This window comes from Erithacus rubecula, assembly GCF_903797595.1.
Source record: "Erithacus rubecula genome assembly, chromosome: 8".
Classification (NCBI taxonomy): domain Eukaryota; kingdom Metazoa; phylum Chordata; class Aves; order Passeriformes; family Muscicapidae; genus Erithacus; species Erithacus rubecula.
Window position 1 is genome coordinate 30,414,876 of NC_136659.1, and position 27,339 is coordinate 30,442,214.

General features: G+C 41.0%; 1 protein-coding gene across 9 annotated transcripts in view; it reads right to left on the reverse strand.

Annotated features, from left to right (window-relative positions):
• NCKAP5 (NCK associated protein 5) overlaps positions 1 to 27,339 on the reverse strand; it is a 364,594-nt gene that overhangs the window by 199,594 nt on the left and 137,661 nt on the right. The gene's annotated exons all lie outside the window — the stretch shown is intronic.

Genomic DNA, 27,339 nt, shown 5'->3' on the forward strand with positions numbered 1-27,339 from the left:
TCATGTCCTGTTCTAACTGAATACTGAAATACATTCTAAAAACCATGTGGATTAGAAACAAGAACAAAGTGATTTTTATGCCTTGTTCACAATCATCTCTCTTGGCTTTTTTTTGTGTTTACACAATTGTTCAATACTTTTGTATAAATCACTAACAAATTTGCAATGACCTTCTACTCACAGAGAAAATACAAAAAAGGATCAAATCTGGTCAAAAAGACTGAATAAATTACTTTCTTTTTGTTTTTTCTTGTAATCTCATTTTGCACCCTCAAGAATACTGTTCTGGTAAGACCCAGAATTACTACCCTGTCAGGGGGGTACCTTTCTACCAGGAATTGTCTACATTTTTAAAGCCAAAGGAGCTAAATCTCAGATCAGGCCCCTGGAGAAGTGTATTCAGTTGTAACCCAGCTCTGCTCTCTTCTACCAACACCCCTGAGATACAAGAGAATACCTTGTCACATCATTTCACAGAAAAATCAAATAATCTGAACAGTGAGATTACACTTTTGGATACAGCACTTGTGGCACAGCCCCTGCAGGTGCCTTCCAACAGGATTCTCAGCAAGCAACAGATGAAATAAATGAAATTATTATTTTCTGAGACCACTTCTTAAATGTCTACATCAAACATATTAAGGATTTACCAAAAGGCAATAACTGCCACTTAGTTTTTAGTTTCAGGAATGTGATCCTGTTTATTGAATGCAAAGATTTCAAAAGAGAAAGTAAGTCAGACTTTTTGCATAAATTTCTGTGAAGATAGTTAAGCTATGGTTTTGAGAAGAGAAAAACAGATGAAAGCTAATAAGAAGGATTTTTTTTTTATTCAAAGTGATGCTGTAGCACAAACTTCCTTGGAAAAAGTTATAAATTGTTGGACTTCCCACAGTCCTCCCCCAGACTAAGGAACGTGTTTCACTGTGCCTTAAACAAAATAAGTTCTCTATACCACATCTCACCATGGCAGAAAGAAAACAAGCAGTAGGCTGGAAATCACTTTGAAGTATCCTTCAGTAACCCAGCACACAAATTCATATTCATGCAGCCTTACAGCAATAAAATCAGTTCCATGCTAATGATATAATTGTTTCTTCTATCATTCTGTCTATAAAAGAAGTCTAGATAAAGTCAAAGGCAGTGGCCTCTGGCTGATTATGTGTTTTGACAAATTAGATGATTAACTGAAACCTCAAACCCAAGCTTTGCTGTCTCAGTAGACCCAGAAGAGGAGAGGAAAAGCTTTGCTTTTGAAAGGACATGGCTCTACAGGGACCTCAGGCCAGACTGAGAAGGCTTCTCAAAGAGCAGTGTTTGTACTGAGCACACAGCCATGCACACAGCCCAATTCCAACAGAGAAATTACAGCTGTCACTTTAAATAAGGGAAGCAGCATATGGCAATATATGCAAAATGCTTTCCAACATGTTCAAGTAGAGATGGAGAAACTAAGTTATCAATGACAGTTTTACCACATAATATACCAATGTAACACTTAACAACACTGAAAATGAAATCCAGACACATCAGAGGGGCAGTAGCAGTATTTCTATATTTATGAAGCTGTTTAAATTCACATACAGTCAAATCACAACTAGGAATAAAACAGGGAAGACTGAATAGCAACAGGCACAAGTTCCATTTGTGTTGTTCAGGTTGTTTTACTGAGTTCAGTTAAAAAACTCAACATGTGCTACCCTGACCTTGCCTCAGTGCATCTCAAGCCCTGCTCTCTGAGTATTAAATGACAGGTGAAAGCTCAGTACTCTCTGTCCTTCCAGTTAGTAGCTCAGCAAAGCTGGGCCATAACTGTTACTTAGAACTTTTTCATTTATTTGTGATGTGACTGAAAATATTATTACAGAAGAGTGTACTGTCATGCTTTTACAAGTAAACACCATCTAAAAAAGCAGCTTTCTGTTTAGAACCTGAATCAGGGAAGCAAACACCTTCAAGAAACCCCAGACAAACAAAAACCTCTTGGGGCATTTTAAATCATTTCCCCCAAAGGCAGCAGCCAGCTCTGCTCTGCAAATGAGGCCAACTTCTCAGAGCTCAAATAGCATCAACTTCAATGGAAGTTCAACTTCAGCAAACAAAACAAGTAATTTAAAAGATACGGATGAATAAGGACTAAGATGTGTTAGTGTTCAGGCATTTCCAAACATATTAAATGTATATTAAGAAATACTAACTGTCTGAAGTATTAAAATGGAAATGCTTTCAGCAGTTCAAATGTCAACCAGACACTTTGGCAATTCCACATTTCTCCAGTTTCAGTACAAATAGCATGTTTTGAAATCATTTGATGTTTGAATAAAGCTCTTTGTCATTTTCCACAGCAGATGCATTAGATCTGGGTAATGAACTGTGCTCTGAAATAACTTATTGCAGTCATCACCACAGCCAGCTACATCACCTTTGGCAGAAAGCAAAATAAAAATCACACAGTGCTCACACAGCATCACCACAAGCATTACTTCATTTACAGAATCAGGAAAAGCTCCATTTCAAATCAAGGTATTGATTATTTCAGAATTTAATCCCTCAGTCAAATGCTGTAACAAGAAAACAAATCCAATAAAGGGCATTTTCCAATTAAATAAGTGACCCTAATCTTGATTTTAAGTTACTTTGATATTAGAGATCATAAAGTAGAACCATACTTTAAGTATCCAGGTTATTAGAGTAGGAATTAAAACAGGCATATATAAAATAGGTAATTAATTTTTAGGTAAATCTCCCTCATCATGGCCATGCCTTTAGTAAATAAGATCAAAACATCTGATAGAAAATTCATACATCAGTACCTGAGGTTTTTCTGCTTAAACCTAAGCTTTATCTTAATTTTCTTACCTTATTTTAATAATAAAAGGGTCAGAATGAAGCTGCAATAAGCATCTACCTTAACATCCACCCTCAATAACCAGCAGTTGTCTCAGAGAAAACCAACAGGAGCAAACTCCTCCATTCCCTGGGTTCATTAGCAAAATTGTAACTGTGGCTCTTCACAGTGATTTATAAGAGTGCATAAAGAGCTGAATGTACTTGTCTGTACAGAATATATGTTACTAATGATCTAAGTGGTTATACAGGTGGTCAGAGCTGCTCTGAACTCAGGGGATCAATATCTAAGAGATGTTTGGGTTCACTTCCTTCCCAAAAGTCCCCAAAGCAAAATAGAATTGCTTCTCCTTTTTCACCAGGCTGCAAGAACCAGCAAACTCTGATGCACTAAGATACTTCCATGTTGACATATTTTCCTTGACAAGATATTGTCTTAATTAGTTTCATCTGCCATTTGGAAATTATCTAGAAGACAAGTTAAGGATTTTACTACTGAAGCAGAAAAACCCCATATGTTTTTAGGTTGCATATTATTCCCTATTATAAAACCAGTACCTGCTCATTACTGCACATCCCACAAAAGCAGTTTTCACAGCTGACACTGAAAGCTGTTATCATCTAATTTAACATGGAAATGAAATGTTAGGATGTTTTTCTGCACAAAATACCCACATATCCATCCCTTCATCAAAGGTTTTTGGTGAGAAGGCATGACCCAGACACAGAAGTGTTGCCTTGCCCTGCTGCTGGCTCTAGCCACAAAGGTAAATGTCAGTACATTTACCAGTACCAGCAGTGCTTCCCTGGCTCTGTCTGCAAAGCTCTTGGCACCAACACAACCTCCCAGTGTGTTAGATGGTCATAAAGCCACATGTTAAACTCAAAATTATATTAGTTAGCATACTGCTGCTTTTTCCCCAGCCTCAGAGAAAGATAAGGGAAGGATAGAAAATAACAAACTCTCAAGGTATGTGAGTCTATCAACAGGTATTTTCCCCCAGCACTGTCTTGTGAAACCATTAAGAAAAACTACATACACATAGAGAGTGCTTCTGTATGCACCTATAAAACTACAGCTTTGTTTCAAAATCCTGAGCTTTCAATTTCATTGTTGCAAGTGACAGATATTGAAAACAATTTATTTTCTAGATAGGTAGGGAATAATTTTTCTTTTCCCCTATACACAGACCATGGTCCACATGGTTTTCCAAAGACATATTTTCCTTAAAAGCAGAGATATTTTTCGAGCATTACCTGCAACAATACCAATCAACCTTTCTTCTACCAGGAAAATATTTCTCAGAGCACACAAGTACTGATAGTCAAAAGTATTAATGAAGGAAAGCATTTAAAACCACTAGAACATGATGCCCATCATACCAAGCAGTAATTGAACACTTGAATCAGGCAGCCAGATGGCTGGTTTCAGTCAGCCCATTTCCCCTGACATGTATTTAATCAGCTGAGTTACCCCAGACAAACAACCAGCCTGGATTTCTAAGAGCAGGACAATGATGGAGCAGGATAACTGGAGCTGGAGATCAGCAGGGTTTAGAAATTACTCCAGGCTGGGGCTTGCCAGCCCTTGGCAGCCCAGAGGCTCAGCCCTGCTCCCTGGGCCAGCAGGACAGCTCAGGCACCTGCTGGAAGCCTCAGTGGCTGAGCAGGACCTGTGGGACATTCCTCCAGGGCCACCACAATCCCCCAGATGGGCTTTTAATTAGAGTCCTGCTGCTGCAGAGCCTCCTGCCAGCCTGCAATCCCAGAGCCCCAGCACCAGCAGCCTCAGACACACAGCCCTTCTGCCAGAAACCACACAGGCAGGGATTTACTGCAAAGGGAGGGGAATAAAATGCTGCCCTGCCACAAAGCAAAACTCCCTCTGACTCTTCAGACTTTCAGCTTATTGATCTCCTCTTTAGTAGGGACCTCCAGCCACTGTCACACTCTGGCTGGACATTTTCATTTAGGTTATAAATCTGCTCCTTCCTCAATGGTCAAAGGATTTTCCCAGGAATTCCCTGGCCAACCACCAAACAGTCCCACTAAAGTTCAGAGATGTGCTTTATCTGTACCCCCCAATGCTCATCCTCTCTATATCTTTATTAATTCCTTCCACATCCTCTCCTCCTGTATTTCCACACAGCATTCTGCTTTTCACTAGGATTTTAACACTGCTGAAGTCAATGAGTTCTCACCAGTTCTAATACTCAAGTTTTGGTGCTGATTCTCCTAAGCAAACTTGGTTTAATCCTGAGGTCAATGATTATGAACAGAGAGATTCAGGAACACCTGGATATCACAGCAGAGGACAAACATGGGGGCAGCCAACATTAAAAAGCAACAGGATCAGTAACTGCAGAGAGCTGAGTCTCTCCTGTTGTTTCATACAAAATGAAAAAAAAAGGTGTCATAAATTTTCACAAATTTCTCAAATATTACAATCTGAGCACTCAAATACTTATTTCTACAGGAAATGTGCAGTTTGAGGTGGTAATAGAACCACATCAATGTCTCAGAACCAGCCCCAGCTTGGACACAACGTGCCTTGAGCCTCACTGCAAAAAGAAATGAAGAATTTACCCGTGCCAATCACAAGAAATAATCTCATAGTCAATGCTCACTGTAACACAACATACTGCTCTAGTAATTACTACCCTTTTTATGATTTTCTATGCACAGAAGCACATAACACTGTCTTTATTTTAAACTAGGCAAAGTTTGAGAGCTTTCCTGAGAGGCAAGGATTTTGTTTTTCATTTCATTTTTAAAAGGAATTAAAAATCTAGATCACAACATCCAACAACAAACAACAGTGGAAGTCAGTGCCAGGCTTGCTTATTCTCAGAAATAAAGTTGAGCAGTCTCAGGACCTTGTCATTTGAGCATAGATTGCATTCTGGCATATCAGATGCTGCAGTAATGAGATTTTGTAAATCTGAAATGCATTCATATTATGTACATAAAGAAATCTCTTGATGTTTTACTTAGTTCAACGCTCTTTTTCATCATATGCACCAACCCATGCCCCCCTGTGTTCAAAAGCTAATAACCAATACATCTGATGAAAATTAATTGTCTTGACAGCTTGCATAAAAACTATAAAGGTGCAAAGGAAAAATGCTGTGGCAGCATTTTCTTTCTCTGTAGGACAGTAGCTATGGAAACTATCTTCAGAGGCCAACTGGCCACCATCCCAGTGCAGCACAAAAAATCAAAATGCTACTTTTAGAGGGTTAGTCAGTGGCACCAGCCATAATTATCAACATCTACGATGCTGCTGCACATTAGTCACAGCAAAATATTGGTTGATGTTGTTGGGAGAAAAGCTGATATGGCATTACAGCACTATTACAGATCTAGATAATACAGAGCCTTATAAACTGTCCTCATGCTGATAATTACTGTGATAAACAGTCAAAAATAGCATAAAAATATGTAAAAATAGACAGCTATCAAAATACCCATGTGAAAACCATTCAATATCCTAAGAGAAAATATTTTATTACTTGTTATGATAGAAGTACTTAGGTAAATACTTGCAGATGAAGAGGAAATCTCTCATTTATTCAACTGTCATATTTCACTAACTGAAACTTATCCTTTCTGAAGGATATCCCATATAGCCAGCCTGAACAAAAGCTGTGATTTCTAATACAGTCTGACAAAATCATAATTTTTTATGAATGCTGAGAGATTATGAAGGACTTTTCCCTGAAAAGGTAAGACACAAAGGAGCCAGAGGTTCATTATTGCAAATGCATGTGGCAACTTTCCACTGGCAGCCACAGAAGACTTCCTGTGGAAATGTAGTCACAGGTCATTGATGAGACTCAAACCTTTGCAGAAATACATCTTCCATCCAGAAAGTATTCAAAAAATAGGGAATTTTCAGTCTGTAAGAAACTTAAGAGGAAGAAAGCTGGAGCATACATACACCTCAAGTAAATACATGATTCCACCTTTGCAGAGGTTGGTATTTCACTCAACCACACATTTTTGTGACTCTGTGGTATTCTCTAGTTTGTTACTTCTCTCTCTGTGGATGCCTTTCTCCAGTTTCTCTGGAAAACCCCTTCTCTGACCCCAGAAATTCTTATTTAAATGACTTACAGAGACTAGTCAGGAAGGACAGAGCAATACAGACCAGGTTTATGTCCAGTCATAATTCTCCCCAGTGCCACATTGTACTGGCTGGGTCTGCTGGGGGATTGTGGAAATGGCACCTCTTGAAGGATCTGACTTGAAACTTTGGAACCTTGACATGCACTACAAAACCAAACATGTCTGAGGCACTGAGCTGTCAGCCTGTTATCCTGGTAACCTCTGAGCACCCTCTAATCAATGCTGGCCTCATTCAAAAATCTTTATGCCCATGGGCAGAAAATAACTAAAGAATAAGGCATGTGTGTAAAATACAGGATACTTAGACAACTTTAAAATTCAATTCAGCTCACAGATTGCAATGGCTGTATCTCCATCCTGCTGTTTCCCCTGAGGAGCTGTGATCCATCCCCTCCTCAGGTCATGAGGATGTGCCTGTGAGAGCTGGGACCCAACAGGCTGCATTCACAGCAGGCCGTGCTGCTCTAGCCCCATTTATCCTGCTGAAGATCCTCTGACCCAACTGCTCCACTGGCCAGCTCACTCCAATTTGAAGCAAAGCAGGCGATTTTCAGGCTTTTAAACCAATATGATTTACTATAAATAACAAGTAGGTCAAGTCCATGTTTTCTCTTGCATTTTCTCTTGCTCACAACAAATGATCCAACTCTGACCCCTGCAGGTCCCTCCTCAGGATGGAACAGCTGCCCCTTTGGGGTTGACTGTGTGGGGTGGCACAGCGTCCCCCAGCAATAACCCAAACATTATTTTCCAGTCACCCTGGTCTGTCCCCTTGTAACCTTAGTCACAACCTTCAACAATCCTGCAAGTGCTATATGATTTTCCACAGATGAAAGCTCTTTTCTCTTATAGAGGAAAGAAGATGTTTCAGCAGTATTTACTGAAGATCTAACAATACATGTCTGTTCCTTATTTTTAATAAATCAGCAGTGTCTGCAGCTTTCTCTACAAAGCAGTGGATTCAATCTCTCAGAAATATTTACTTACACTACCTATTTACTTACACTACCTATTAGACAGTCAAATAAATAAATTAACACCTTCAATGCAGTCTTAATCCAAACTATTTCACTAATTGACTGAGTGCCTCACCATTTGGAAAAGGAGCTTTCACACATCCTATCCAGACATTGCTGATGGGATAATTTGTAACAGAACTGTAGAAGAAAAACAATAGCCCGACAACAAAAAGGAGTAAGTTTTCTGCAGGCAGAGGGAAACTCACGAGTGCCTCAAATGGGAAGAGAAACCCAGCTGTAGGTTGTAATTTCATCCTGTCATGTAGGAGCTCTGCATCTGACATATTGATTGGGGTAACTGGAGGGAACAGGATCATGCCATGCCTAGATCCCCCAGTGCCATCAATAAATCCATGCCTGGCTGGAGCTGTGGTTATACTTTAGATCTAACAACAGCTCTCATTTATTCACCTGTTACCTTTACATAGTAATACAGCAGAAAATTGCAGCAAAACACATCAGAACTATTTATTACATGCCTCATACTGAGGTTTGATCCAGCTATTACTATACAAACCACTGAACCAAGTTATGGTTCAACTAACTTGGATCTGATTCAAAAATATGTGGTCCATGCTGCCACCAGAAAAGAGGAGATTAACAGAACTGAAAGGACAGACAATAGGGTTTGTGTGCCAAAAGCCTGACTTCTTTTCCTGTGTTAATCTCATCAGAGACACCCATGACTGAAAACCTCGTCTTGCCTCCTGTCCTTAAAACTATCACAGCTACACACTGCTGAGTGAAGATGTTAAGGAGATTAATCCAGACTCTAATAATATTTATCTAAGTATTGCTAAAAATATCTCTCTTAGAAAAGCCTTTACATGATAAGGGAGAGATAAATTCACATATTGATACATCCCAAACTATCCAACCTCCACCCTTTCACAGAATCAGACAAGAAAATGCACAATTCATAATAAAGCACATTTTCAGTACCCTACAAAGTAAATCCATTTGCTTTAATGGTGCACACTACACCAATAAATCAGGAGCATTGGTTTTTAACAAAAACATATTTAAGTACTTATGAAAAATGTGGTTCTTTCTTTAACACAAGTAGCTCTACCCTAGAAACCAAGTCCCAGTAAAATAAAAGATTTCTAATGTCTGTTAATGCCACACTTACCCTCCTACAGTTTTACAGCTTGGTTTAACCCCTCACTGAAATGTATGTTGTTGCAGAACTTAATATCTTTCTCCACACCTTCTTTCACACTTTGCAAAACCCGTATCACAAATATCAAGACTGAACAGGTTGTTCCACTGCTTTTTTTTTTTTTAATTTTTTTTTTTAATTCTGTCTGTTCCAACACTTTCCTAACTCAGCTTTTCAAACTTAATAGAATATTCCTTTTCAGTTAAGTATCTTCTGCCTTTGATTAATTCCTGCAAACCTGCAATTCTCTTCCTGAACATGACTTCACTGTCTCCTTTCAAGAGGAAGCAAACCAAAATTCAAGAAGATAATTTCCTTCTTCATTTTCTGCCAAGATCATATTGATGTCTCACCTGGTCACCTTACTCCCCCTTAGAGTTCTGCAGTCCTGCTTCCAGTTCCTTACCATACAGGTCTATTAGTCTTTCTTGACTTAAAAATAACAACCATCCTTGATTTTACTTCATTCTCTGAACATTGAACAATTACACTACCACTCATCCTCATCCTTTTTCCATGTCCTTCCTATCAAACTACCAGAAGTGGTGTTTGACCCTCTGTGAAGTTGCAATCTCAGGACCCAACCCCTAACTCCTCATCAGGGAGCCATGAAGCCTCTCCTCCTCTCAAATCAGGAGCTGTTTTACCCATTGTCCAGAACAGGAAACCTTGGGATGTGTTCCTGGGTTCCAGATAAGGAGTTTGGACAGAGGCAGCCCAAGGTTACCAGGAGACATCAGTGTTTGTAGGCTCCTGTTACCCACCAGGCACACTTGGACCTGTAAGACAGTGCCAGCCACAGAGGCTCAGCAGTTTTGAAGCAGCTCTTCAGACACCCAGCCTAGTGAGAATGTCAAGCTTTGAGAACAAATAGAACCCCTGACATCAAAACAAATCTATTCTCACTCTCTGACTAACAATTCCTCATTTTCCTTTGTAACCTGCAGTCTAACTCTCTCATCATTTACTGAGTGGTGTTTCACACATACCATGTGAAGTTTGGGGACAGACATTCTTTGTGATCATATTTTAATTCATTAGGTTCATTTGTACTGCCAATTTACTGTGAAGAGGGACATTTTCTCAGAAACAACTTGACGTGTGTTGACATTTAAGGTCTTGGGCCTGCCATTTATCCTAGTGTGCTTTGATTTCCCCCTGCAGCTGAGCTCCAGGAAAACAACCTGAGCACCCAGCTATAACACAGATGGAAGGTCCCCAGCAGCTGACTCCTTGCTGCATGCCCAGGACAAGCAGCTGGTGCAAGCTCTTGGGCCAGCTGGGAGATGAAGTGGAGGTGTGGTCCTGGAACCACCAGGGATTGCAGCAAATCAAGTTTTTTCTCATTTGTGCCATGTCAGTTGGTAATACCAATGCTCCTTGTTTGGGCTCTTCTACAGTGCCAAAGCAAATGGAAATAAGGTTATTTAACAAGAGTGAGCATTTAGAAAAAAAATAAATCAAACCATAGCCAGATAGTACAACACTGTAATTGTTCACTTCCATTAGGTAACATTGAAAATGATGGCTGATTACTCATCTCCAGGGTACAAGATCCAGCAGTAGCCATAAAGCCAAAGTTACTTGAGAGAGCCCTGCAGCAAAACTTAGAGCAAATTGTTCCTACATTATGAACTACAAACACCCATCTAGAGCTTAGATACCAGAGGCATTCCCAGCAATCCTCTCTACAACCACATGTGCCATTTACATTAAAAAATATTTTTATATGCTTGAATGTTGGCACGTCAGATTCCCATTAACACCACAAGGAATGATTGCAATTCAATCTCATGTTAAGTAGCCACCAGGAATCACTTTATTGCAGATGCCAAGAAGGCCAAGGCACAACACATGGCTACTGAGGCTCCATTGGCAGCTCTGCTCTTCTCCCAGACTCAACAGAAAGATGCATTTATTGCACTGGGTTTGGCCACATTCCCCTCTGACCACATGTCACACAGGTGTGCTCTTAGTCAGGACACTGCTGCCCTTCAGGGTGCAATAAGTCACTGAGGTCATCACTTTGCAAATGCCAGCTGGCTCCTCTGCCTGAGACTAGGAACATCCACTGGAATGCAGATGTACACAGTGGGCATGGAGAAGATGCACACAGGCAGTCAATTCAAAGAAAGGGAGAGAAAGGGAAAGAAATTGAAGGAAAGTTCTGTAAAGATTAATGTCTGTTGCCACAAAAAATGACTATTTATGGCAATGAAACCAAAAATTATAATTTAAAATGCTTAAAGCATATAGCTGATCTTCAGAATAAAAACCCACTCAGAGTAAGGATGTGGTATACTCAGGCACAAATTATTTTATCATCATCAACTATACAATGGGATTAGGATTTTAGCTTCCTGTAGTGGCTTAGACCAAGAGCATGGGTAAAACCTTGGCACAGAGAAGAACTGAGAGGATTCAAGTGGACATAATGAGAGAGCAGCTGCATTGTCTATTTAGAACAACACAGGCCATCAGGAGCCAAGAGCCTTTTTAGAGGGGTTTATACACAAAGCAAGGGAAGTTATTAGAAGGTGGAACAAAGATGGACATGGATAGCAACTGGTATATGTTTGGCTCAGACACTTGGAACCACATGGATTTAAGAGAAATCCTATAAAGAGAGACTGGGAAAAGAACCCTTCTTTTTGCTCTTTCACAGCACACAGCAGTGTTGAGAACTTTGTTTCTGCAATATATCAAACTTTTTTTTCCCCACATATTGTTTTTTTTCCTTCATGATCTACTTTCATTCTGATTATTCTGAGGAATAATTTGTTTCAGATGCCAACTGCCAGTGCACACACCACAGCAAGATGCAGAAGTACTTGATTCTCATTTATGAGTCCTTAATTTCTGTACTTTAAAGATTCTCTCTAAAATAAAAAACCAAACAAGCAAACAAAAACTTCCTATTTTCATTTCAAATGATACGTATAGAAGAAAAATAATTTCTCAAAGAAACAGACAACTTGAGGGTTTCTGACATATGTCTTGCTGCATAATTTTCTCTTAAGGTTTAAATAATTTGAATATATCAAAGGTATATGTATATTTTTTACAATTCCATTCACATCAGCTTGAGACTGTATCCATTATCTAATGCCCTAATACTATAAATTCTTTTGTCATTCCTAGAAGTTTGCATTACATGAGATCTAAATAGTTAGAACCAAGAAACAGAATTTTGCTGCTGTTATAATCCCTCCAGACCTTCTTCAGAATGGAAGCAAAAACATAAATCCTATCATCAACCTTCTGGTTGATGTTTTTACACAAATATTATGAAAATTTCCCTTTCATTCTCTTCTTTCTGAGCAGTGGAAATTCTGCATTACTGCTCTGATAGCTTCAACTTCACCATGGTGCAATTTCAGGTGGAAAAAGAGAGTTTAAACATGCCTGGAAACTTCAGCCAAGGGAGAAACACCATGTTTAACACTGTGTCTTAAATACCATTCCCAGGTCAGTTCCACCACTCAATGGGATCATGTTTTAGCCAAATCACCAAACAGCAGCTATTGAGTTGCACTTCCTAAGAACTGGAGCAAAGTAAAAGTGGATTGGGTTGTTTTGGGGGTTTTTGTACAGCACCTCTTTGCAAGCTACAAGTGAACAGATCCACACAGCTTTGCATGCAGAGGAGCCTATCTATTTCAATGATGTAACTCCAGGGTTAAGCAGGTGTCTAAGTGGTGGCTAAATAAGGGTCTTAAAAGGAAAATTAATCAGTGTAAGAAGTGGATTTGTGTACAACACCTGGCTGCTGCTGCTGGGCTTATCTATGTAGGGATAAGGTGGGGACAAGCAGTGGTGTTTCAGTAACACTCTACAACAGTTGTAACCAGCCCTACATTGCACAGAAGAAGAAAAGTTAACCATTAATAATTCTTACAGAAAGGAAGTTCTTTGCTAAAGAAAAAGGGCAACACAAAGTACTACAGAGCATACATTTATACTTCAGAAAAGAAAAACTTGTCAAAAAATGCATGCTACATGCAATAAACTGTAAAAATGCAGATGAGAAAAAGTTGAAGTGGGAATAAATTTCCTAGGAAATACTCTAAAAAAAAAAGAGACAGGATTGAAAAAGCCAAAAAGTAACATACAATATTTCTGAACGTATATAATCTTCCTGTCCATGATGTTCAGTGAAAGGGGAAAGGATATGAGAGATGCTGAAACCACTGTGAACATTTTCTAATTTTTGTGTTTTTTCATCAGAGCTCTGCACTGAACATCCAATCCATCCTCCCTGATCAGCACGCCAGCGAGGAGGGGGACACCCACCATATGGCTCCCTTTAACCGCGCAAATTGTGCGCGGTGACAACAATGGCACTGCTCCACAGCCACAGCCAAGCTCCAAGGGCTGGGCAGAAGGGGGATTGCACCACACTCTGCAGCCACTCTGGCAGCAGCCAGGGCTCCAGACACAGCAGCTCAGCCAGGCTCCAGCCTCGCTCCGCACACCCGGAATCCGAGCGCTGTAACCTGCACGGATCAAAATTATATTGGAGTGTTTGTAACGCAACGTCAACCTAATAATGTGCTTTTCCATACTGCCTCCCTGCACAGCACAGCAGATTTCAGGTTCTAAAAGAAACATGTAAATCCATAGCAGCAGAAACCTGATGACATTTTTATTCTTGCTACTGGCAAGCCCCATGTAATGCCAGTGGCATTAATCCCAATGTTCACTAGTGAAAGGAACTAAGTCCTAGTAAATTCAACCAAGGGCACTGGTTGCTTTCTGCTGAAATGGAATTTTGCATTTAGCTTATATGATTTGTTTCCTCCTTTAACAAGAAATGGAAAAACGTTTGTGGCATTCATGACAGAAAAAAAAAAAAAAAAAAGTATTTTTGGTTTATCGTCAATGACCAGCAGAAAAATGCACCGGAAAAAAAAAATCCTCAGCATTCTGATTACTGTCTAGTTATTCCCCAACCACATTTTAAACTCAAGAGTGCCCATTCCAGCATTTCAGTGCAATTTTTATTGACCTACTAACCTGTAACTCTGGGAAGCCCGGAGCTAAGAATGCAATAATGGCTAGCAAATACAAGTCTCCAAACAGAGTGTAATAACCTTAAGTAAACTACTGCCAAGCAAAAGTCCTGCAGATCAAACAGTTCCCACGAAGCCTTATGCTATTAACTAGCAAAAGAGTCCCATGATATCTCCATAGTCATGCACAATAACAGAGCACTGTGCTTCTGTTTACTTACATAGCTTATCTGCAATCCACTAATGTATACAGCCAGCCCCTCCGATGTAAATCACTCCTCTATTTCATGGTACTTCCCTAGTTAAAACTTTGCTAGCTTCCTAATGATAAACAGGGGATTTATCTGGAATATCTGTTTTTAAGGGATGGGCAATGGATGTTTACAAGACCATTTTAATAAGGGACTGTGTATTGTTACATACAGAAAAAGAATTGTTAACATGCAAAATAAAGTTTGCAACAACATGGTGTTTATGTGGCTCTGCATTTTTCCTGCTGCAAGGCCCACTCACACTTACTCCACCTTATTTCTGTCACTCCCCGGGTAACCCCAGCTCGGGAGGTGGAGAGTGGATCTAACACCTCACCAAAGCCAAAGAACCAACTGCTAAAAGCCTCACACCAGCGGTGGGTCACTCAACACTCTGCGTTTACCTACTGCCTTGTGTATTTCAACTCATTTCAGAAAGATCTCTACCTAACAGGCTTCTTCCATGGGGACAGCCATCACTGCAATGTGGAGGGGTCAACCCTTAAGCAAACAGGAATAAAATTTAAACAGAAACACAACCCGCTAGGATGCTCCAGCTAGAGTCACAGAACGGAAACAAAATCTGCTGCCTGTGAAGCAACAGGGCTGGAACGCAGATGCCGCGGGAAGAATCAGGGAGGAAAAGGCAGGGAAAAAAGCGAGTTGTCCTTGTCCCCCGGGCCGAGGAGGGGCTGAGCCCCGCGGCGGGGCAGGGGCGGTGCGGGCCCGGTCTCAGCCCGGTCTCAGCCCGGTCTCAGCCCGCTCGGGCCGGCCTCCTGCGGGCGCTGCGGCACGGGCGGCGGGGCGGGGAGGAGGCCGGGCCGGCGGCGGGATGCGGCGGCAGGTGCCTCCCCCCGGCCGGGGACCGCGCCCGGCTCCGCGCAGCGCCGGGCCTCGGGCGGGGGAGCGGCGGGCGCCGCCGGGGCGGCGGGGAAGGGGAGGAGACGGCGGCGGCGGGGCGGGCAGGAGGCGCGGCGGGCAGGTGAGGGAGGGAGGGAAGGCTGGATGGATGGATGGATGGATGGATGGATGGATGGATGGATGGATGGATGGATGGATGGATGGATGGATGGATGGATGGATGGATGGATGGATGGATGGATGGATGGATGGATGGGTAGGGGCGCGGGAGCGCCTTACCTGGGGCGCGGTGGCGCATCCTGCGGCGGGCGGGGGCCGCGCGTCCCGGCGGGCCGGGGAGCGCCCCGCCGCCGTCCCCCGCCTGGGCAGAGCGGCTGCCGCCCCCCGGGCCGGCCGCCCGCCGCCGCCGCTCGCCTGCTCCGCTTTGTTCCGCCGCGGCGGCTTCTCCTGCCGCCGCAGCCGCGGGACGCGTAACATGTGCCTGGGGAGGGCGGGCGGGCGGGCGGCTGCCCGGGGTGGCACTTTCGGCGGGGCGGGGAGCGCGGCGGCCGGGCCCCTCCGCCCCCGGCCCCGCGGAGGAGCGGGGCTGTCAGATCCAGCCCATCTGCCGCGATCGCAATCGGTCGCAACTGAATGGCTCGGGCAAATCTGCGGCGGCAGCAGGGGCTCGCCGCGGCGGGGGGGTGGGGGAGGCCGGGCCATTGTCTGCGGTGCCCCCCGGTGCCCCGGGCTGGGGGCGGCGGGCGGGGGCCGCCCGGGGCCGCGGGGTCCGGGAGCCGCGCTGCCTCTCCGGCGGGGCCGCTGCACATCGTGGGGAAAACCCTCCCTCCGCACTGCCCCGGGTGAAATGCTCGCCTCCAGCCGATGCCGTCCCGCTATCCTCGCAAGTTAGGGGAGAGGGCATCCGGCGGAGTTGGGATGCGCCGAGGGATGCTGAGGGCACGGTGTGTGACACGCAGGTGAAAGAGTTCAGAGGGATGGAGACTCACGGCACGCTTTTAAACCTCGTAGGATATGAAAAAGCAGTTCCAAAAGAATCGCCGAAAGCTTCGGCATCTGTTAATCCAAAAATAGCAAGTAATTTTTTTTCCTGCTTAGAAGAAAATCTAACTGGTGCATGATCCAGTTATTTGGAGATACATGGTGTGTGCAAAAAAACCTAAGACACAGTACATGTGAGAGAACCTAAGTGAGCAGTGAGCAAGAGTTCAGGCAGGATTTCCCAGTTTAATGAGAGAAAGTGAGAGATTGTGGAAACAGAGTGGGAGAAACTAACATAATGAAAATGAGAAACATTGGGTACACTGCAGTGAAGAGACTGCAGGAGCCAGGGTGCAAAGCAAATCCTCAGCTATGATGCTGAGACAAGAATCAAAAGGTAGAGCTCTATCTGAGAATCAAAGACGAGTACTGGAGAAGCAGAACTTCAAAAATTAAGATGGCAGGAATTTTTCTGGATTTTGAATTTGTAGGTTTCTTAGCAGAGGAGCTCAGAAGAACAAATAAATCATTGGATGATGCTCAGATTTTACTTAACAGATTGGCTGTGGCTGAAGACAGTGCAGTAAGTTGCAGAAGGAATCTCTTCCTGTGGTGGTACAAAAAGTGTCTGTGCAGCTAAGTGTGTTGATGTGCTGTTCTTGGGTAAACCCATAGCCAGATCTCTTAATGCAGGTTTTCTTCCAGGTTGACAATTCCTTTTTCCAGCATGGAATGAGAACCTCCAAAATTACTCGAATCTGTCAAACTTGTAAGTTCATCCTTTCCAGGACACAGGCACCTTGCTCTCTCCTAATGAGACACAATTATTCAATTTTCTGAGGGCTGATCTGGAATCCTGGGCTAGTCAAAGATCTTGGATTTAATTAACTGTAAGGAGGTGAAGCAAAATGTCTGTACTACACTGTGAATCAGAGTAGATGATGAAGTGATGTTCTTAAATACTGTGACAGAAAGCTGCAAAGCAGCATGAGACAGGAACTAAGCATCATGGCAGACAAGAGGTCCTCTCCAAATCCAGTATAATTTGGGGTATCCAAAGAGATTGTTATTCTCCATTCAACATGATTTCATCATTTAAACCATGACCCCATCTGCTGATGTATTTTAACTGCTTTGTTGTGTAGGAAAACACCTTGAGCAACTCTTGTAAGAGCCAGTTTTACTTACTAAGAAGCAGATATGTTAATTTTCTGTGTAAATACAAAAAAAAAAGTCCAATAAAATGTAATCACACTGTAATGCCTGTTGCTTGAATAGACAACCTAATGCAGACTCCTTTCTAATTAGTGATTGAGACTGCAAATGCAGCATGTCTGTGCAGTTTGGTGTCTTTTCTCTTCACTGGCAAACTCCAAATACCAGGGGAAGATCAAGCTCTTCACCTCACTCCAACCCCTTGGGATCTCAGGGATCTCCTGACCCAAGCTTGCCCTCTGTGTGTTCAGTACATCTCACTAGCTCCCTTCCAGTAAAATCACTGGCATAATCATGGTCACTTCCTATGTGCAGTGCTGCAGATCCTAAAATATTATTATAGTCAAGGTCAAGTCTCTATGAAGTCTGTAAATTATTGCATACAAAGTTTCTATTTCAAGACCACATTTATATTCCCATGATTCTCCTTTCCTGATGTCCTAGTGAAAACATGGAATGGTTTCACCAAATTTGCTAGATTAACAGCAGCTAAAGGGAAAAAAAAAAAAAAATATTGCCAGTTCGTTTAGTATTTTCAGTCCTCAGCTTACATTCACTGAAATCAAGAGTGACAGACTTGGTCTCTTACTCTGTAACTAGAAGTGATTTAAAATTGAAAAGAACCAATATTTATCTACAATTTAAAGGTATAATTACAACTTGAAAGTGTTTTTTATGCATGTTGAGCTGCTCTGTATCTGACTACTGAGATACTGTTTTTCTGTGTCTCTCTAAGATTAGTAGTATCTCAGTTTCATACACAGCAATATGTTCCAAATCATTATTTCTGTCCCTAGGCTTGCACAATTTTGACTAGCAGAGACATTTGCAAGATAATGCACCAGTCTTTGGACAAAACTCATGACTTGACTCACCATTGTTTCTGAGAGATACAAAAATCTGCAGTGCTCAAATACTTCAAAACACTAAAATGAAGTAGATGATACTTAACTCAATACATTGCTGGTAGCCATAGTTTTAAATAAACCAACCTAACAGCTGGCATGGGCACATGCAATGATTTCAGAATTTTTTTAAATTTTCTCAGAGGCACCAAGCTACCATTGGAGCACAGATAATTCCTATAATTATTTCTGATTCTCAGCTGTGCACATGTAAGAGGAGCTGACAGGGACACTCATCAGTCACTGGAGGAGAGACTGCAGAACAAACTGGTCCCCAGTTTCCATGCTGGCATTTCCCAGTGCAGCAGAACACAAGGAGACAGTGGGTGCTGCCTCGTGCTGATGGGTGTTAGCATCTGCTCCTGCTGCTAATGGGTATGTTCAAACCAAAAAGGATTCCATGAAAGTTTTCTCTGGGTCTCAATGGAATTAGAATTTAGATCCTTCAATGGGAATTCTGAGTATCTTTTGAATTGGCTGTATAAAGGGTCTAGTGCTGCCACTTGCACATTTCCACATTGCAAAACAGAAGGGAAGTCATGACTTCACTGTCATAGGGAGGACACAGCATTTGGCCATTTTTAAAAAAATGTACAACAGTGTTATTAGAGCAAAGGAGACTAATTGAGAGTGTTTACAACCTCTAGTGTGTTTTGGGACAATTTCTCCCAGGGTTCTTCAGAAGATAGATACTTCCTTGGCATTTGAACTCTCCCAACCATGAGAAGTGGTTAAAACTAAAATTACAGGAAGCCTTATAGGATCCACAACATGTGTCCTTATGTCTTTCAAAAAGGTTTCAGAGGCTTCTGGCTTGCCTGGCTGAGGACTACGAATCTACTGAATGAAAAACAAAAATGAATTTATCACAGCATTATCAAGAACTAAACTGGGAAGAATTTGTAAGGTAGTATCAAAGCTCCTCAGTACAAGGCAGTAGGAGCACGTGCTGATTCTGAAGCAGATCAGCTTCTCCCTCTGCCATCTTCAAAGGTGCTACATAAATGACAGCAAACTAAATAACCTGCAAAAGCTGGCGTTTCCTTACTGCAAAGCATTTGGTGGAGATCAATCTGGGGTTTTTATTTTTTGCTTATTGGAGCTATACTTTCTGAATTCTGCTTAGCTAATCAGGTGGTAATAAAACTAAGAGCTCTGCATTTTGCAAACTTTTATTAAATTTTGAAAATCTCAGGGGAATATCTACATAAGCAAGAGTTAGCAAATTGTGAGCTACGTAGATTTAAGTACCAAAAAAATATGCTCATGTCTTTAATATGTGATGAATGCTGCTTTATATTTGAAACCTAGACCCAGTGGAACCCATTACAATAATGTTTATACAGGTTTATGCTATAAATACGTGATATTTTCCCTACAGCAGAATATGTTGGAATGTACTCCTGATTAAAAAAAAAAGTGTGAATGGGTGATATCCCAGAATCTGGATTGCTATAGGCAAAATTATGCTCTTTTATTAACAAATGAAGCAATGAAAAATATAATTTGTTAAAATGAAAAGGATTTTGTACAGTAGGCAGAATTGATAGAAAATGCACCCTGAATCTCCTGTGCCATGTGTGAACTGGAAGCCAGCCAGCTCCTACACAATTCAGATAAACTGGATCTTCAAGGGCCAGTCTCACACAAAGCCTGGACAGAGGTGCTGACTGTCATGGAAAAAGCAGGAAGATGACAGTGATGGACCAGCACACAATTAAATGGCAGGAATAAATGGTGCCACAGCAGTATTTTAGATGCATGGATGTCTTGCTTTCAATTCAAGCAATATTTGTCCTGTAACAGGCCCAGCCATGTGACACAGGGTCTACATCCATGGTTTTCTCTCTGTGAAAAACTCTATGGTTTCATCAGCACAGGAACATCCATGTACTTTAAAATAAACTGCCTGAAGAGAACAGGACAGAGCCTTCTCTGCTGCTCCCCTTGCCACTGCCCATCCCTGACAGAGAGATAATTCATTTCGTACTGTGGAGTGGTGAGGGCCAAGGACAGGAGAGGACATATCCAAAGAAGGTGGATTGTAGACACAAGAAATCCCTCTCCCATCACACAGCAGGGGATAAGGTTGCTACCAAGTGTTTTAAGCCATAGAGTTCTTTTAAAGATTCAAGCAGTGATGTGGGAACTTCATCCCTCAGACTGAACAGTGCTGTGACTGAACACAACAAAATTCTGGCTTACACATGGATCTCTTGTATAAGCTCCATTATTTTTCTTTGTTAAAAGAGAATTATATTATTTCTTGTTGCATCCTTGGGGCTGAGGAGATGAAAACCATTTCTCACTCTGTGTGGAACAATGAGGTCCTGTTCTCACTTGGGGTCTTAAACCCTTGCTTTAATGTAATTTAGGAAAAAACAAAAAAGGTTGACCAATACAGAATGTAATAGAAATGCTAAACTTGATTATTTAACTTCTCTTTCACAAGTGAAACTCATTTACAAGGAAACGTGCTAACCTGTCTTGCATGACTTCATATACAATTTCTCCTTGCCCTTTTCTACATCTGCCTTCAGCAGTGCCCTCTTTGTAGACTTCATCAGTGAAAGAGATCAGTAAGGTGCCATTCCTTTAAAAATACAAAATTCATAAATTTTCCTTTCCATTCTGAAACCCTATCTCATAGCCTGTGACTGTGCAGTACTCATTTCTATAACATATTTTGACATCTTGGTTTTATGAGGGCCTGAATTCTCAGTTGTTGCCTTGATGTAAATCCATAGGTTTTCTTCTGCCAAATAGGACCAGGGCTCTGTGTAAAGATAAGTTGTTCAGTCCTAGAGAAGACTTCAGGGAAATGCCACTATTACTCATCGAAATTATTCTTTGCTCTGTGAATAAAGCCAATAACATAATTGGGATTATCTGAGGAGTGAAATATGATTCAATTTGAGTAAGCATGGCTGTGCACAGACACGAGTAGAAGAGTAAATTCAGCACCAAGTAATAAAATGTGACTAGGGTCAGTTTCCATTTGGAAATGTTAGATTTCTAAAGAAGGGCCAGGTAATCTCGGAGCACCAGCATCAGACAATTGTGTGGTTGTTTCTGTAGATCAATCACTGTGTTGATGTGATGCACCCCCTGAACCTGGTGCAGTGTCAGGAGCAGGTGCCCCAGGTTCCTCTCTAAAGGGGTGCAGTGTCAGGAGCAGGTGCCCCAGGTTCCCCTCTGAAGCTGGTGCAGTGTCAGCAGCAGGTGCCCCAGGTTCCCCTCTAAAGGGGGGTGCAGTGTCAGCAGCAGGTGCCCCAGGTTCCCCTCTAAAGGGGGGGTGCAGTGTCAGGAGCAGGTGCCCCAGGTTCCCCTCTAAAGGGGGGTGCAGTGTCAGGAGCAGGTGCCCCAGGTTCCCCCAGGGCTGCCTGTGGGCTCAGTGTGTTCCCCCTGCAGTGTTGCAGCAGCTGTGCAGTGCCCAGTGCTGCTACCTGGCCAGGCTGCTCTGCAGGGGACAGACCAAATCCTGCCACTCACACTTAGTGTCAGACCAAACCACTTCACAGCAGATTTCTTTTTGTCTCTAACCCTAAATAGCCACTACAGTCATATATCTGCATACACAAAAGAGTTTGTTCTTGGGGAAAATCTAAAACAAATGCAGAATCATGCCAGGATTATACATTTCATTTCCCAGCATACAAATGAGGAACTAATTTAGTCTGGGCCGTTCATGCATTTTGCTTTTAACAAACATCCATATGCCAAATAGACCTTCCACATACTTCCCTGCTGGAGTTTTTATTCCTTTCAACTTGGTAGGGAACATTTGTGATCCTTATTCTACCAAATATATCTAAAGAATACATTTTGCTCAAGGCCTTCTATTTTATAATTTAAGAGAAACTAAATCAATTCATGGCTCTGGCAATCTCACTATTATGACAAGCATACATCTGTGCAAAAATACTCCAATCCCTAATTAATTACAGAATGTTATTAACATTTTATAATTTAGCATTGGTTAATTTATTTAATTTTATAAACACTGCCATATGAAGTTACTTTTTATGGACCGCTTTTTCATCTTTTGCCTGCAGTTCTGAAATCTGGGTACTTTAGCATAGATACAGAGATACTTGCTTGTACTGAGATTATTTTCTGTTCAGATGGTTTTCAGTCCTTTATGTAATGACTTCAATACTGAGGCTTGACACTTCACTCCTGACTCAGGCAGCACTGATGAGCAGTGTTAATGGGAGTTTTTTCCAATTAGAGGAAACAGGCTGAGAGTCATGTTCTTTAAAATTAATACTTTTTATGAATATATAATGCTGATCATATTTCTCATTTACCAGGGCACATAAAGTTGAGTTTAATTTTAAGTCAGATTAGTAAATACCTCGCAAAAATATGCCCTGTTGGAGTTAAGATGGCTCATTGCTGAAAGAGATTTATTTATTGATCTGATAAAGAGCTGCACATAAAATTACTATCTACTTTAATCAGATGAGGAGAACTATTTTATATGACTAATTAGTGGAGCTAATAAAAAATCTGAGCAGGTATAAACTTCTGTGGAGCATTTAGATTTGTTCAAAGGACAGTGATCAGTCTTGATTTGAATATTGAGATAAACCCTCAAATAAGCAGTATTTCTACTGCAACAAGTGTTCTAGCAGCTATTCAGCCTTTTCCTGTGCTTACATGTTCAGTATTTATAGTGGACTTACATAGTCCATCAGGTTCATTTGTAATCTTTAAACTATCCTCTCTTACTTTTCTATGACCCTATTAAAATTGCAATGTAAAAGGCAAACAGTAAAAACCTTGCTTTTTTCTATGTTCACTATTCAAATTGCTGTCATCCAATTTGGTCCTGCAGAAGTATCTTTTATAGCTGTGGTGTGACATGGGCATTGTACCAGGGAGCAAAAGGAAGCAAGTGATTCTCATTCACAGATAATACAATGACAGTGCTTTCTGTGGCCTGTAACTACATCTTCTCACTGAACCATCCACACTTAAACACTGCTAAAGAAAAGCACATTTGGCCAAAAATAAGATACATTTTTAATTAGTATCCTTATGTGCATATTTAAACAGCAGTCCTCTGTAGAAATGCTCATCTGAAGCAGTACTGTGAGCCCTGTAACACCACTTTGTAGCCTTATATGGTTTTTATTTACATTTCTGTGTGTTTTTTCACACATAAAGTCACAAATCAGAAACCTCAGCTTTAGAGATGTGTGTGTTACAATGTGAGTTGGAAGAATCTGAATTAGTACCTGGTAACTGAGACCTAACTGCCAAACTCAGTTCTACTCTACCTCATTCAGCCTCAGCTTCAAATGCTAAGGAAACCAAAAGGAATCAATATTTGCATGGGTTTTACAAATTTATCATATACATCCAGCAGTGCTTTAGAGATGTAGAAAAAAAACCCCAAGAAAATACTACCCCAGCAAAACCAAAGGCTGATGAACAGACAGGAGGCAGGCTGTAGTGGCTAATAGCTCAAAACATCTTTTTCCTGGCTTTATTCATTGGGAAAATGGTATGACCAGACAGGACGATCAAGAAGCAAAGTAGAAGAAAGCCTCATGCTCTTACCACACCTCACCACACCACTTCAACCTCTAATCATAGACTACAGCAACAATTTTGGAAGATAATTCATTCCAAGTACAGTCTATAACTCATAAAAGCATCATAGACCAGAGGCAATGTTTGTTATGAGAACATCCAGAATGGGTTAAAATAGGGGTTTAGCCCCAGGACCTGGCTGCTTACACCTTCATTTCCCTTGGGCCAAGTTACTAAGCCCTGGCAAGAAAAAGATGCTTGTGCAGAGCATGACCTTATTTAGCTGGGGTAGCATTTGATTTTTTTTTTCTCAGCCTTCATTACTGGAATATCATACACAGGGTTTTTCTTTTGTTTGCCATGCAACTTATTCCCTTAAGATTAGTCTTTTTCTAGTCAAGCAGTTTAAAGCTAATCACAGTTGTTATTTTAATCTGTGCTCACCATTAAGAATTCTAGCAGAGCTATTTTGCTTGTTAGCAATTAAGGCTTCCCAATGGAAGTTCATGATTACAGCAAAGGCAACCTGTTTAAAGCTTGGCACCTCTTTAGTACACAGGCATTAAAACCAGGAGCACAGAAGCATGCTAATGCTGCTGATGAAAGCAGAGCAGATCTATTTAACAAACTCTGTTTTGAATATACAGCACAGGAGAAATGCAATGCAATCCTCATGTGCATTACTGGTCCCTCCCCTCTGTGTTTTACATTAATGTAACAAGGTAAGGAAGAGTTGTTTGACCTTCACTAACTTATTAGTCATGTCTGAGCTGCAGCATATCCTCAGGCTTTCACCAAAGCAGTCTGAAGTGTTGGTCCTGGTTACAGTATCACTACTAATAAAATTCCCTGGAAAGGTCTCAAGACCAGGGTCTGACCTTTGATTATTCAGGTAATAATCATCCTGTGCTGAATTATGACTTCTTTCTTCTGTTAAGAGAATTAGTAATTGCTACCACTGCTTGGTGTGTCAAGATTTAAAAATTATGATTTACCATCAAGTCAATTAACAAAGACTGAAGGAGTAAAATTTTGCTTCTCATGCTGATTGTCCACGTGATTTTGCCATAAAAATTATACATCAGCTGAACTAAAGCATTAAATGATAGGTAGAAAATAACGTGGCAGGGGAATTCTACTCTCCTGACCCAATTCTGTCCTGTTTAAAGCTATTTCCAGACAGGATAGGGCAGAGAAATCAAAAATAATATTTTATTCTTTATTTTTTTAAACTGATACATGGACATGCACAACCACTACTGTGCATCTCCTCCAACGATAAATGTTGGTGATCTACATTGATGGGGGTCAAATTTGTCTCACATTGGGTAAATATGTTTAGCTCCAACCAGAGAAATAGGTGACTGATAAGTAAATATGCTACCAGTAATGTGAAAATAACTACTGCAAAATGTCCAGTATAAGAAAAGCTGTGATAATAAAATCTGCATCTTCACAAACTCCTGAGTTTCCTTCCCTTGCTGTAGTCAAGGTTTTAAGAACAAGGCATGTGAAGCTGGGCTAGAGGTCTGCTCCAGTGGAAAGCCATAAAACATGATCTAAGCACAGCCAGTCCTCCTGGGACAGCAATTACAGCAATAAATGTTCCACAGCAGATGCTAATGCTGTTCTAAACAGTTCCCTCTAAACTGAAATTTTGCCCCCCTCATGTCTTTTAGGGACCCATTGTACGTGTGGAAATCTAAAGGAAATGTAAAATTGATATGAACACACTGGCATTTGGTTTAGCCTCCTGTGCCTGGGGCTGGGCACTATAAATCTGTGCTGGCTGTGAGGGAGGCTGGAGGGGCTAAGGGGGCAGAATTTGTGTGTGTCAGTTTTATGGCTCACCCAGTGCAGGGGGGTCATTGGTCACTGTCAGGTTCAGAGCCCAGTGACCTCTGGGCTCAGATATGGCACTCACAAATCAGGAGCACAATGAAGGCTGGGGAGAGGGCTCTGCTGATTTATTAGGACATCTGTCTGGCTGTAGACAGCCCAGCACTGCCCCTGTGTAGTGCCAGCTATTAGCATAATCCTCACCATGAAACTTCTCAGAGATTTAAAAGGGAGGAATAAAGTGTTCAAAGAAAACTGGCTAAACCAGAAGAGTTTTTCTTGTAGTGGTCATTACTAGTCTTAACTTTTTTATGACAACACCCCATAAAAATAATAATAAAAATAATTAATGTTAAAAATAAATTAATGGTTTTAGTTTTTCAAAAGCACTGAACATTTTCAGAACACATATGAAAACACATCTGAAAACTTGTCTGTGTCTGTTCATAATAAAGTCACTACCCTTGTTATTTTTCTAAGACTTTTAAATATTTTAATTTTTTATTATTAATTTATATTTAACCACAGTGGTGTCATCTGCATATACCATTATCACCTTCATTCTTACAAAGTTAGTGTCCTGAATTCTGTAATGTTAAATGAAAACTTCAATTTTTTGTGCCAATTATATTTAGTTACTTTTTTAAGAAAAGCAGAAATTAAGCACAAATTTTTGGAGTTTGCCTGTAAGTAAGAGTCAATATCATAATGCTGTAAGCTGTAAATCCTGTGATACTTTATGTTGTATAGGTCAAGAGGTTTGTGAGGTGCAGAACAACTAATACTGGCATGTGCAAAGTTTTTTTTTTTTTTAGATGAGAGGCATTCACCTGAAAAATCAGATTATTATTTCTCCCTTGATCAAAACTAAGGTGAAATATGTTTCAATCTATGAACATTATATTATTCCCTGAACATACTTTTTGATTTGATTGTGTTTAAAAGACTGTCACTGTTCATATGTCTTCAAAAAAAAAAAAATTAAATATTGTGTTTAAAAAATCTGCTGTGAATGTTGAAGGAATTTTATCACTGCTATTATTCCATTTCCTTTGTATTAAATGTTATTTTAGATAGGATTTGAGCAGTTACCAGTTTTGCTGTGGGCCATGTAGAAACACCCATCATCATGCTCAGCTTAAATCTGGGTGAAGTTTGAGCAACATGAACAGAGAAGATATAGAAAATCCAAACTACCAAGAGCACTGCAGAATTGTAAACCTGTGTTTCTTTTAGTTTCAAAACTCTCAGTTCTTAATGCTGCTATGGTGGTATTTTGGCCAGATTTTGTGTGCCATTCAATGGATAAACTTCTATTCAAGGATATGAGACAATTTCTGAAATTCAGCCCTATTGAAAGAATCTGAAATAGGGTTAGCATCCACTGTCTAGAAACTTTAATAAAATGAATAATTTAAATAAAATTAATAAACTGTCCTGATTAACAAAGGCATGATTCGACTCCTGTGCTGCCCTACTTATTTCATGAAGTAAGATTTGGTAGTCTGCAAAGAATTAAAAATACCCAATCATTCTTTTGAACTCAAAAATGGAAACTATGGCTTGCAGTACCATTTC